Source organism: Anolis carolinensis, chromosome 5, assembly GCF_035594765.1.
Source record: "Anolis carolinensis isolate JA03-04 chromosome 5, rAnoCar3.1.pri, whole genome shotgun sequence".
Lineage (NCBI taxonomy): Eukaryota > Metazoa > Chordata > Lepidosauria > Squamata > Dactyloidae > Anolis > Anolis carolinensis.
The window spans coordinates 137,763,459-137,774,580 of NC_085845.1; the positions used below are offsets into that span (position 1 = coordinate 137,763,459).

At 48.9% G+C, this 11,122-nt stretch overlaps 1 protein-coding gene across 1 annotated transcript in view; it reads right to left on the reverse strand.

Annotated features, from left to right (window-relative positions):
- kcnd2 (potassium voltage-gated channel subfamily D member 2) overlaps window positions 1-10,439 on the reverse strand; it is a 396,909-nt gene extending 386,470 nt beyond the window's left edge. Inside the window, exon 1 of the mRNA XM_003221219.4 lies at window positions 9,770-10,439. The gene's annotated coding sequence lies outside the window, so the exon portion shown is untranslated. The remainder of the gene's footprint in view (window positions 1-9,769) is intronic.
- Between the last annotated feature and the right edge of the window lie 683 nt (window positions 10,440-11,122).

Consider the following 11,122-nt stretch of genomic DNA (forward strand, 5'->3'; position numbering starts at 1 on the left):
TATATATATATATATATATATATATATATATATATATATATGTCATGGAGCCAGATCCCAGGGCTGAATTTCCAAGCCCTGAATCTGACTTCATAACATAAAACAACCCTGCAAGCACCTGGCGGGAGGAGATAAAATGAGCCTGGGAACTCAGAGTTGAAAGTATAAACAATTATAATTGCTGTAGTGTGTGGGAATAGAAATCATGGTAGAAATGTGATCCCGAAGGTGGGGTTTGATGATGATATTTGCGTGTGATATTACGTTGCATCAGAAGGGATAAAATTAGATGTATGTAAACATTAGGTCATTCTCGACTTTTCCAAAGTCATGTATTCTTCAATAAAGATTGAATTTGAGAGCAGCTATCTTTGATCTGCGTTCAGACTGGTCCTTTGAAGTGAGCCTGACATTAAAGTCGAGAATCCATTTCTCACCCTCCTGCGGAATTCGCAGTGAAGTGATAATGAGTGAAGAAGGAGATCAAAGCCCAAATGGGGCAGAGAGACCTTTGCAAGGGGCCCGGCCGAAGAGAGAAGAAACGCTGCAAGCCATAGCTTCCTCTACGGGGTACCCCAGGCCGAACGGCGTGACCCAGAGAATTCCCAGGGGAGGAAGAGGCGTCTCTGCGGCTGCAGAAACCAGTTGGGGATCTGGAGGAAGTATGCCGGAGACCGTGGCCCTGCGGTTATCCATCCTGGAAACTAATTTATCCAGGCTGTCGGAAACCGTGGGGAGATTGGTGCCATTATTGGAAGAGAATCTCCAAAAGGAGCCCAGCCGATATGGCGCCGAGAGAGAACCAAGTAAAGAAGGAGATTGGAGCCAGAGGGGCCAGCGAGCGTCAACGCAGAGTCCCGTGGCGGCAAGGGACGAGGGAGATGAGGAATACTGGCGGGAGCTGGAGTTCCGGGACAGAATGGCGCGAGAAGTGGAGCGTCAGCGAGCCCTGGGAACTCTGAGGCCGCCATCTCCAACAGAGCTCCCAACCCCCCGAATGGGCGTCGGGGTGGAAAGGCCACTGGGGCCAAGGATCGGGTCCAGTGGATTGGCAGACGAAGGCGGAGAGGAGCGGGGGATCCAGGAAGAGGAGGAGGATGTGCCGTACGACGAGGAAAGGCGAGATGAGGGGGCTACAGCAAGGCCAGTATGCGGATGGGCGGAAGAGCCGACAGCGGCGGCAGACTTTCGGGAGCCGCGCAGAATGACCACCGGAGTGGGGCGCGGCGTGTTCCAAGGAGCCGCCCGAGGAAACCTGATGCAACCCTTCCCCATGCCTCCCAGACAGCATCAACGGGCTGCAGAATGGATGCCTAGAAGGGAAGATCTCAAACTAGAATACGGAGGGGAATCAGATGAACTGAACTTTTTTCTAATTAGCATCAGAGGATACATGGAAGACAATGCACACACATTCCCCTCCGAGGCAAGCAGGGTTCGAGCCATCGGCAACACACTAAAGCGAGGAGCAGCCAGCTGGTATGTGCAGCTTCATGCCAGACGCGACCCATGCCTGAGGTCAGTGCCCCGCTTCCTCGCCGCACTGGAAAACCGGTTCAGAGACCGGCTAGAGCAATTGAGGGCTCGAGACCAGCTGAAAGGAATAAAGCAGAGGGACAAAACAGTGCCCGAGTACGCAGAGGAATTCCTTCACCTCGCGGAAAGGGTACCAGAATGGTCTGAAGTGACCAAAGTGGAATTATTTAAAGAGGGACTACGCCCCGAGATTTTCAGCTGGGCAGCGCACAGAGACGACCCCGAAACGCTCCAGGGATGGATTCAACTAGCGGGGCGCGTCGAATCCACCCTGGCCCAAGTAAAGCGCTTCAGGAGCGGCAGCGGCCAGCAAAGACCGGTGGCGAGGGGTCGAGGAGAAACGAGGAAGCAGGAAAGACCCGGAGGGAGGCCGGGGATTCCCTCCAGAGGAGACGACAACAAACCTAAACCGGGATGCTTTGTATGTGGGAAGACGGGCCATCGAGCAGCAGAATGCTGGGCCCGGAAGGGGGAGCCGCCAAAAGCCCCAAAGCCCAAGCCAGCAACCGGGAGGCGCGCGGAAGAGGAGGTGCAGGCCCCAGAATCTTCAGAAAAACTGGTGAGTCGGGACAACCGCATGATAGTAGTGCCAATCTGCCTCTCAGGGCTAGAAAATCGGGCCACCTGCAAGGCATTTGTGGATTGTGGGTGTTCTAGAAATATTATAACCCCGGAGTTAGCAGGAGCGCTGAAATGCCAGCAGATGGCGCTTGACTCCCCAATTGCATTTTCGCAGCTAGATGGATCAGTCGCTGCTGGGGAAGTATCTACAAAGGAAATACGGGGAATCCCATGTAAAATAGGCAAATGGGAAGGAAGAATATCCTTTGTGATAGCCCCTATTGCCACATACCACGTAATATTAGGGATACCATGGCTCGAACAGGCAAATCCTGAAGTAGATTGGAGAGGAAAAAGCCTAGCATTCAAAGAACAGCAGATGCAATGGGAGATAAGCAAAATTGCAGAAGAGGAGGACGAGGAAGATGAAGCAGGGGAAATAGACCCACAGCTATTGCCACCTGAATACAGAGACTTTGTGGATGTTTTCAATCAGAAAGAGGCCAGTAAATTGCCTCCCAAAAGGAATATAGAAGTAGAAATTGAAATAACCCCAGGAGCAAACTTACCCAAACCAAAAGTGTATCCCATGTCTGTGCAGGAGAAGGAGGAATTGAGGAAATACATTGATAAAAACCTGGCGCGAGGCTTCATTAAGCCATCCAATTCTCCTCTCGGGGCCCCAGTGTTATTTAGGAGAAAGAAAGACAACTCCCTAAGATTGTGCATTGATTATCGAAATTTAAACGCAATTACTAAGGACAATAAATACCCTATGCCCTTAGTCAAGGATTTAATTACCGTATTGAAGAAAGGAAGCAGAACGTCTTGGCAGATGCTCTTTCACGCATGCCTCAACACGAAGGCATAACCACAGCAAAAGAGGGGACAATATTCTCTGACAAACAATGGGGCTTAGCTGTCAGGACAAGAGCACAAACCCAAAAGGAGGACACGGCTTTTGTTGAACTCGGCGGGGAAGAAAACTGGGGAAATGAACTGAAACAGTCTTATGAAGGAGATCAATGGATCGCGTCCAACGCAGAAAAGGGGGAACAGAAGGGGGGATTTTGGTTTGTAAACAAGAAACTGTATATCCCAGCAATATTAAGGATTAAGATTCTGCATCGTTTTCACAACAACCAGAGCGCTGGTCATACAGGAATTACAAAAACAACAAAGGCAATAGTAAAACATTGTTGGTGGCCAGGAATGAGGAAGGACATAAAGAATCATGTTGTTCAATGTGATGATTGTGCCAGAAATAAATCGGGAGGAGGGAAGCCTATGGGATTGTTACAAACAGTAGCGGAACCTACCAGACCTTGGGAATGTGTAGCTATGGACTTTGTGGGAGAACTGCCGGTTAGCAAAGGACATCGTTATATTTGGACAGTATTAGACCTGTTTTCTAAACAGGCTCACTTTATAGCGCTGACGAAACTACCATCGGCTGAGAAACTAGCCGAATTGTACATAAATCATATTTACAAACTACATGGATGTCCCAGTAGAGTAGTCAGTGACAGAGGAGTACAGTTCACAGCAAAATTTTGGGAAAAATTCTTGGAAATGCTAGGAGCAGAAAGGAGTCTAAGTTCTGCTTTTCACCCCATGACAAACGGGGCGGTAGAACGTACTCAGCAAACGCTTGGGCAGTTCCTTCGAATGTACTCTAACTTGAGACAAAATGACTGGTCTAGGTGGTTGGCTTTTGCGGAACTAGCCTTTAATTCAACTATACATTCAGCAACAAATAAAACCCCCTTTGAAGTAGTTTACGGGTATGAAATACAACCTTTACCCCAGTTGCCAAGGTGGACAGAAAATGAGGAAACAGAGGCAGGGAAGTGGAAAACGCAAATGCTAGAATGTTGGAGTCAAGTGACTGCATCCTTAAAGGAAGCACACAAAAAGTATAAAGCGTTTGCAGACAGAAAGAGGGTGGAAGGCGATAAATTAAATAAAGGAGATCTAGTGTGGTTAAGTACCCAAAACATCAAATTGGGGCTACCTTCAAGAAAACTGGGCCCCAAATATATTGGACCATTCAGAATACAGGGTGTTATCAATGAAGTGACTTTCCAGTTGGCATTGCCAAAAAGTTTAGGGAAAATACACCCAGTATTCCATCGCAGCTTACTGAAAAAGTATATGGGGACTTTGGACAAAATGGACACATAGAGTTATTGTTTGATTTGTTTCAGAACTATGATGAAAGAAGAACCGAAGAGGAGGACGAAGAAAACGAGGGCGCCATGTCATGGAGCCAGATCCCAGGGCTGAATTTCCAAGCCCTGAATCTGACTTCATAACATAAAACAACCCTGCAAGCACCTGGCGGGAGGAGATAAAATGAGCCTGGGAACTCAGAGTTGAAAGTATAAACAATTATAATTGCTGTAGTGTGTGGGAATAGAAATCATGGTAGAAATGTGATCCCGAAGGTGGGGTTTGATGATGATATTTGCGTGTGATATTACGTTGCATCAGAAGGGATAAAATTAGATGTATGTAAACATTAGGTCATTCTCGACTTTTCCAAAGTCATGTATTCTTCAATAAAGATTGAATTTGAGAGCAGCTATCTTTGATCTGCGTTCAGACTGGTCCTTTGAAGTGAGCCTGACATATATATATATATTCATTCATTCACTCACTCACAAGGGAAAAGCCACTGCTAAAACCTGGAGGAGAGGAGTCAAAATGTTGCTCGGTGTCCATCTGAGCCAAATTTTGGAAACAAAATCATTAATGGAAGGGAGACTTAGGAATATAATAATTTGTGCTACGATTGTTATTAATTTCATTCATTCATTCATTCATTCATTCATAGAATCCTAGAGATGGAAGAGATCACATGGACCATCCAGCCCAACCCCCTGCCATGCAGGAAAACACAACCAAATCACCCTGGACAGATGGCCATCCAACCTCTGATTGAAAGTTTTCAAAGAAGGCCAACCTTTGGGCTCCATGGTCATATCAAATGGAATAGAAGAAAGAGAGACACCAAGAGCTTCTTTGAAGATCAGGCACCAGGAAGTAATATTTAGGAGGGAAAGGAATGAGGAAGATGGGAAGAGAATGACACTGGATCCCCTGGAAACAGAGGCGTGATTTAAGAGGACCCTTACATCTTATTTGCATTCCTCCTCATTTCTTTCTTAATTTGTTGACTTTCAGAGTGGAGCTCCTTGAGCTCCACATCTTACAGTTAGTTTCTTACTCAGTAATACACCATTAACATTGATTGTCCCACATGAATAATAAACACAATTCATAATTTATTTAAATTGTTGGATTCAAATGCAGGTGTTTGCAACTATATTAATTGAAGTGGGTTTTCCCAAGCCCTTTTTCTTATGACAGCTTTTTAAACCCCCTAAAATGCTATGCAGAAAGTCAGAAGGAGTTGCTGTAAAATATGGTTTTGGAAGGGATGATCTACCACAAAAATATGCCCCAGTGGTTCGAAGTTAAATTAAATTTGGTTAGCACTGCGGAGACTGCTTTATGGATGAAGGGTGGGCTTTTAGAATGGCCTCATTAGGGATCCTCTACACATGCCCTAAAACACAGAAGAAAATGAGATAAAAGGAGGGGGTAGCTGAACAACGTTTTACGTTTAAGAGGACAGAATGAGGGAGATGGGAAGAGGATGACATTGGACCCCTGGAAACAGAGGCGTGATCTAACACATGTCCAGAGAAAGGTGTCCAGAAGAGGGCGACTAAAATGATCAAAGGTCTGGAGATCATGCCCTATGAGGAGTGTCTTAAAGAACTGGATATGTTTCACCTGCAGAAGAGAAGATTGTGAGGAGACATGATTGCCATGTATAAATATGTGAAAGGGTGTCATAAGGAAGAGGGAGCAGACTTGTTTTCTGCTGCCCTTGAAACTGGGATGAGGAGCAATGGGTTCACATTACAGGAAAGGAGATTCCACCTGAACATTAAGAAGAACTTCCTGACCTTAGGAGCCGTTCAACAGTTGAACTCTCTGCTTCAAAGTGTGGTGGAAGCTCCTTCCTTGGAAACAGAGGCTGGATGGCTATCTGTTAGGGATAATTTGATTGTACTTTTCCTGCATGGCAGGGAGTTGGACTACATCAGATAGTGGCAAACCCAGGCCCAGGGGCCAAATGTAGCCCTTTGGCCTCTTTTCTCAGGCCCCTACTCTCACCATCCTATCCTTCTTTCTCTCTTTCCTTCCTCCTTCCCTCTATCCCTTGTCTCCCTCTTTCTCCCTTCCCTCTTTCTCCCTCCTTTCTTCCCTCTTTCTCCTTCCTTCCTTCTTTCCTCCTTCCTCTCTCGCTTTTTCCTTCCTTCACTTTCATCCTCCCTCCCTCCATCCCTCCATTCCCTTCCACCATTCCTTCTCTCTTTTTTCCCTCCTTTCCTCCTAGGGGATGTTCAGCTGAGAGAAGAGAAGGTAGAGAGGGAACATGAGAACCATCTTTCAAGATTTAAAAGGGTGTCCCATTGAGGAGGGAGGGAGTGGAAAAACTGAAACCAGGGCACAAGGGAGGAATGGTTTCAAATGGCAGGGAAAAAGATTTGACTGAAAAGACTAGGAAGAACTTCCTGAGAGTATGAGCTGTTGGAGAGTGACACAGACTGTCTGGGAGTGTGGTGGAGTCTCCTTCTCTGAAGGCTTCTCAGGGGCTGTCTATTGGAAGTGCTTTGATTGTGCCCTCTTGCATGGCAGGGGGTTGGACTGGATAGCTTAGGGGTCTCTTCCAGCTCTAGGATTCTAGGATTCCGTATCAGAAGTAGGTAATACAGGCTCTCCAGTCCACGATCCAGGGCCGGCCGGAGATAATTTAAAATATTAAGCGGGGGTGGAGAAAAGCGCCCCCCCCCCCGCCGGCGCTGCACAGGGGGTGGGGAAAAGCGCCCCCCCGCAGGGGCAGGGGAAGCCTGACGGTGCCCCCCCGGGGACCTGCGCCCGAGGCGGCCGCCTCACGTGGCCTCTATGGTGGGGCCGGCCCTGCCACGATCTCATCCTGACCAAGACCAAACCTTTTGGGATCCAAACGTTTCCCATCTTTCCTTCACTTTCTGCCTCCAAAAGGAAGAGGAGGAAAGGGCAGGGAGGAGACTTGGGGAGAACTCCTCCCTCCTGGTCCGCCCACCCGGCTGTTGCCCGCCATGTGGCCCCCAAGTTCGAGAGTTTACCCATGCCTGGACTAGATGGCCCACGTGGTCTCTTCCAACTCTAATATTCTATGATTCTAGGATCCTTCTAGGGTGCTGTAATGAGGAAGTGGGGAAAGAAAGAAGCCTGAAAAAGGTGTCTACAAGGCTGTAAATGACTGTAAATGAAAGAGGAGTCCTTAGGTCAGGCATGGGCAAACTTCTACTCCAACCCCCACAATTTTTCACAGCCTACCCACTGGGTTTCTGTGAGTTTTCCGGGCTGTATGTTCATGTTCCAGAAGCATTCCCTCCTGATGTTTCATCGACATCTATGGCAGGCATCCTCAGAGGTTGTGAGGTATATTAGAAACTAGATCAGTGTGGTGTATATATATGTGGAAGGTCCAGGGTGGGAGAAAGAACTCTTGTCTGGTGGAGGCAATTGTGAATGTTGCAATTAGCCACTTGATTAGCACTGAATAGCCTTGCAGCTTCAAAGCCTGGCTGATTCCTGTCTGGGGGAACCCTTTGTTGGGAGGTGTTAGCTGGCCCTAATTATTTCATGTCTGGAATTCCCCTGTTTTCAGAGTGTCCTCATTTTAGAGTGTTTTAATACTGGTGCCCAGATTGTGTTCATTTTCATGGTTTCCTCCTTTTCAGTTGAAATCTATATGCTTGAAGATTTCAAAGGCTTCCCTGTGTAGCCTGACAGGGTGGTTGTCAGAGTGGTCCAGCATTTCTGTGTTCTCCAATAATATGCTTTGTTCAGGTTGGTTCATCAACTGCTCTGCTATGGCTGACTTTTCTGGTTGAGTCCAGAGACAGACAAGAGTTCTTTCTCCCACCTTGGACCTTCCAAAGATATATAAACCCCACCTACCTAGTTTCCAACAGACTTCACAACCTCCGAGGATGCCTGCCACAGATGTAGATGAAATGTCAGGAGAGAATGCTTCTGGAACATGGCCGTACAGCCTGGAAAACTCACAGCAACTCAGGGCCCTTCCACACAGCCCTATATCCCAGGATATCAAGGCAGAAAATCCCACAATATCTTCTTTGAACTGGGTTACCTGAGTCCACATTCAGATAATGTGGGATTTCCTGCATTGAAATTCTGGGATATAGGGCTGTGTGGAAGGGCCCCCAATGATTCCCGGCTATGAAAGTCTTTAGGCCAGGACCGTAGCCAGGATTTTGATTAGGAGGGGGCTGGGATTTTGGTTTGGGGGGGGGGGGGGTGGCTGGGTCTGAGTGCGGGAGGGTCTAGCAAACCTTTGGTATCATCACCCCAATACCCCCATGCATATTTGATATATGGAGCATGGTGATCAGATCATGATATGAATAAACATAACAGTTTAAATAATAAGGGGCCCCTGGTGGCACAGTGTGTTAAAGCGCTGAGCTGCTGAACTTGCAGACCAAAAGGTGCCAGGTTCAAATCCCGGGAGTGGAATGAGCGCCTGCTGTTAGCCCCAGCTCCTGCCAACCTAGCAGTTCGAAAACATGCAAATGTGAGTAGATCAATAGGTACTGCTCTGGCGGGAAGGTAACGATGCTCCATGCAGTCATGCCAGCCACATGACCTTGGAGGTGTCTGCGGACAACGTCGGCTCTTCAGCTTAGAAATGGAGATGAGCACCAACCCCCAGACAGGTCACGACTGGACTAAACGTCAGGGGAAAACCTTTACCAAACCTTTTAAAAATAATAAATGTAAGGCCTTCTCGCGGACCACCCTGAGAATTTCGGGGGGGGGGGCTGAAGCCCCTCGAGCCCCCCCCCCCCCCCCCGCTACATGCCTGCTTCAGGCTGTTAGGAATTGTGGGAGTTGACTTCCAAAACACCTGGAGGGCCGAAGTTTGCCCGTGCTTGGCCTTAGGCTGACTCGGGGCAAAGTTGAGCAGAGGTCAACAAAAAGGTGCCCTGGAGGATGGCGAGCTCAAGGAAGTGTGAGAGAGGGGAGAGCGGGCGCAAAGGGATCAAGAGGAGGCCAATCCACGCAGGAGATTATGATGAGCCACATAAAACCCGAGGGCACGCAGAGGAGAGCTTAGGCGGGGAAGTTCGTCCGGGAGTCTGGCACTGGCGAAGATGACAGCGATGCGACTGAAATATGACAGGGGGCGGGGTCCTCACGTGAAAAAAGAAATGCGGGTCCAGAGCCCAGCCCTGCACGCCCCCTTAGGATGCATGTGCCTCGCCTCAAAGGGGCCCTTCTCTCTCCCCTTCTCCCTTTCCCGCCCTTCGCGCCCTCTCCAACTCGCCACTTGATGCTGCTCCCCTTAATAAAGCAGGGGAACCTTCCATTCCAATTGGGAGGGGGTGGGTGCGCGCGCGCGCAAGAGTGTCCAAAATGTTGCCTGCCCAGATGTTTCCTTCCCCTGAGAGAGGGGCGGGAATGAATGGCGTCGGGTGTCTTAAAGGGGCAGCCTTTGCCCTCCTCCTCTCCCCTCCTCCTCCTCCAATCTTTGTGCTACCATCAATACCCCCCCATCCCCCCCCCCCCTTTGCAGTCGCCTCACCTGGCAAAGTCTGGCCAGAGGAGTTGGCATGGAGTGGGTGGGGAGGTGGGAGAAGCAGCTGTGGAGAGCTCTTCTTCCTGGCCAGCCTTCTCCCCTCAGCAGCAACAAGTTCAGCGGGAAGGGGAGGCAGAGACTGCACTCGACGCTCTCAATGCAGCCCCTTCTTCCTCTTCCTCAGCAGCCCGGCTCTCTCCAGTCAGTCAGTCAGGCAGGCGTCTCCGCCGCTGTCCTCGCCGCTCTTCCTCCTCCTTCTCCATGCCGCCTCGCTGAAGCCGGGCGAGGGGCGACAAGGCTGCTCTTCTGCTCTTTCTGGCGAGGCTGCGGCGAAGAAGAAGAAGAGGCGGCCAATCCCACTCACACTCTTCCTCTTCTTCTTCCTCCGCAGCAGCAGGTTCCCTGTCAGGGAAGAGCAAGGAGCGGGACAGAGAGGATTCTTCCAAATAGGAGCCCAACCAACACTGCTATCAGGGAGTCCGCGTGGGAAAGAGAGAGAAGAGAGCGCGCGCGGGAAAAGGAGGGGGCTTTGAAGGCGCGCGCGAGGGGCTTTACCTCATCCTCCGCCGCGTCCCTCTCTCTCCCTCCTTCTCTCTCTCTCACACACACACAGTTTACACATTCCCTCCTTCTTTCTCTCACACTCACCTTTAGGTCTTAGAGCCCGTTCAGACAGCCCTATATCACAGAATATTAAGGCAGAAAACCCCACATTATCTGAGTGTGCACTCAGGTAACCCAGTTCAAAGCAAATATTGTGGGGTTTTCTGCCTTGGTATTATGGGATATAGGGCTGTGTGGACGCAGGGATATTTAGACGGGGTAAAAAAACAAACAAACACACACACACCAAAAGACACTTTCTCTCCTCCCCACAGACATAGTGTTTCTGAAACTTTGTGCGGCTCCCTCCCTCCATTTGTGTGTGTGTGGTGGGAAAGGTTAGTTGCACAATGAAGACCCTTCCACACAGCACTATATCCCAGAATATCAAGGCAGAATAATCCACAATATCTGCTTTGAACTAGAATATACGGCAGTGTGGACTTAGAGCTCTTTCATACAGCCGTATAACTCAGAATATCAAGGCAGAACAACCCACAATATCTGCTTGAACTGGAATATCAGAGTCCACACTGCCATATATCCCAGTTCAAAGCAGAAAATGTGGGATTTTATTCAGCTGTGTGGAAGGGGCCTCAGATAATCCAGGGCCTTCCACACAGCCATATAACCCAGAATATCAAGGCAGAACAACCCACAATATCTGCTTGAACTGGAATATCAGAGTCCATGCTGCCATATATTCCAGTCCAATGCAGAAAATGTGGGATTTTATTCAGCTGTGTGGAAAGTGCC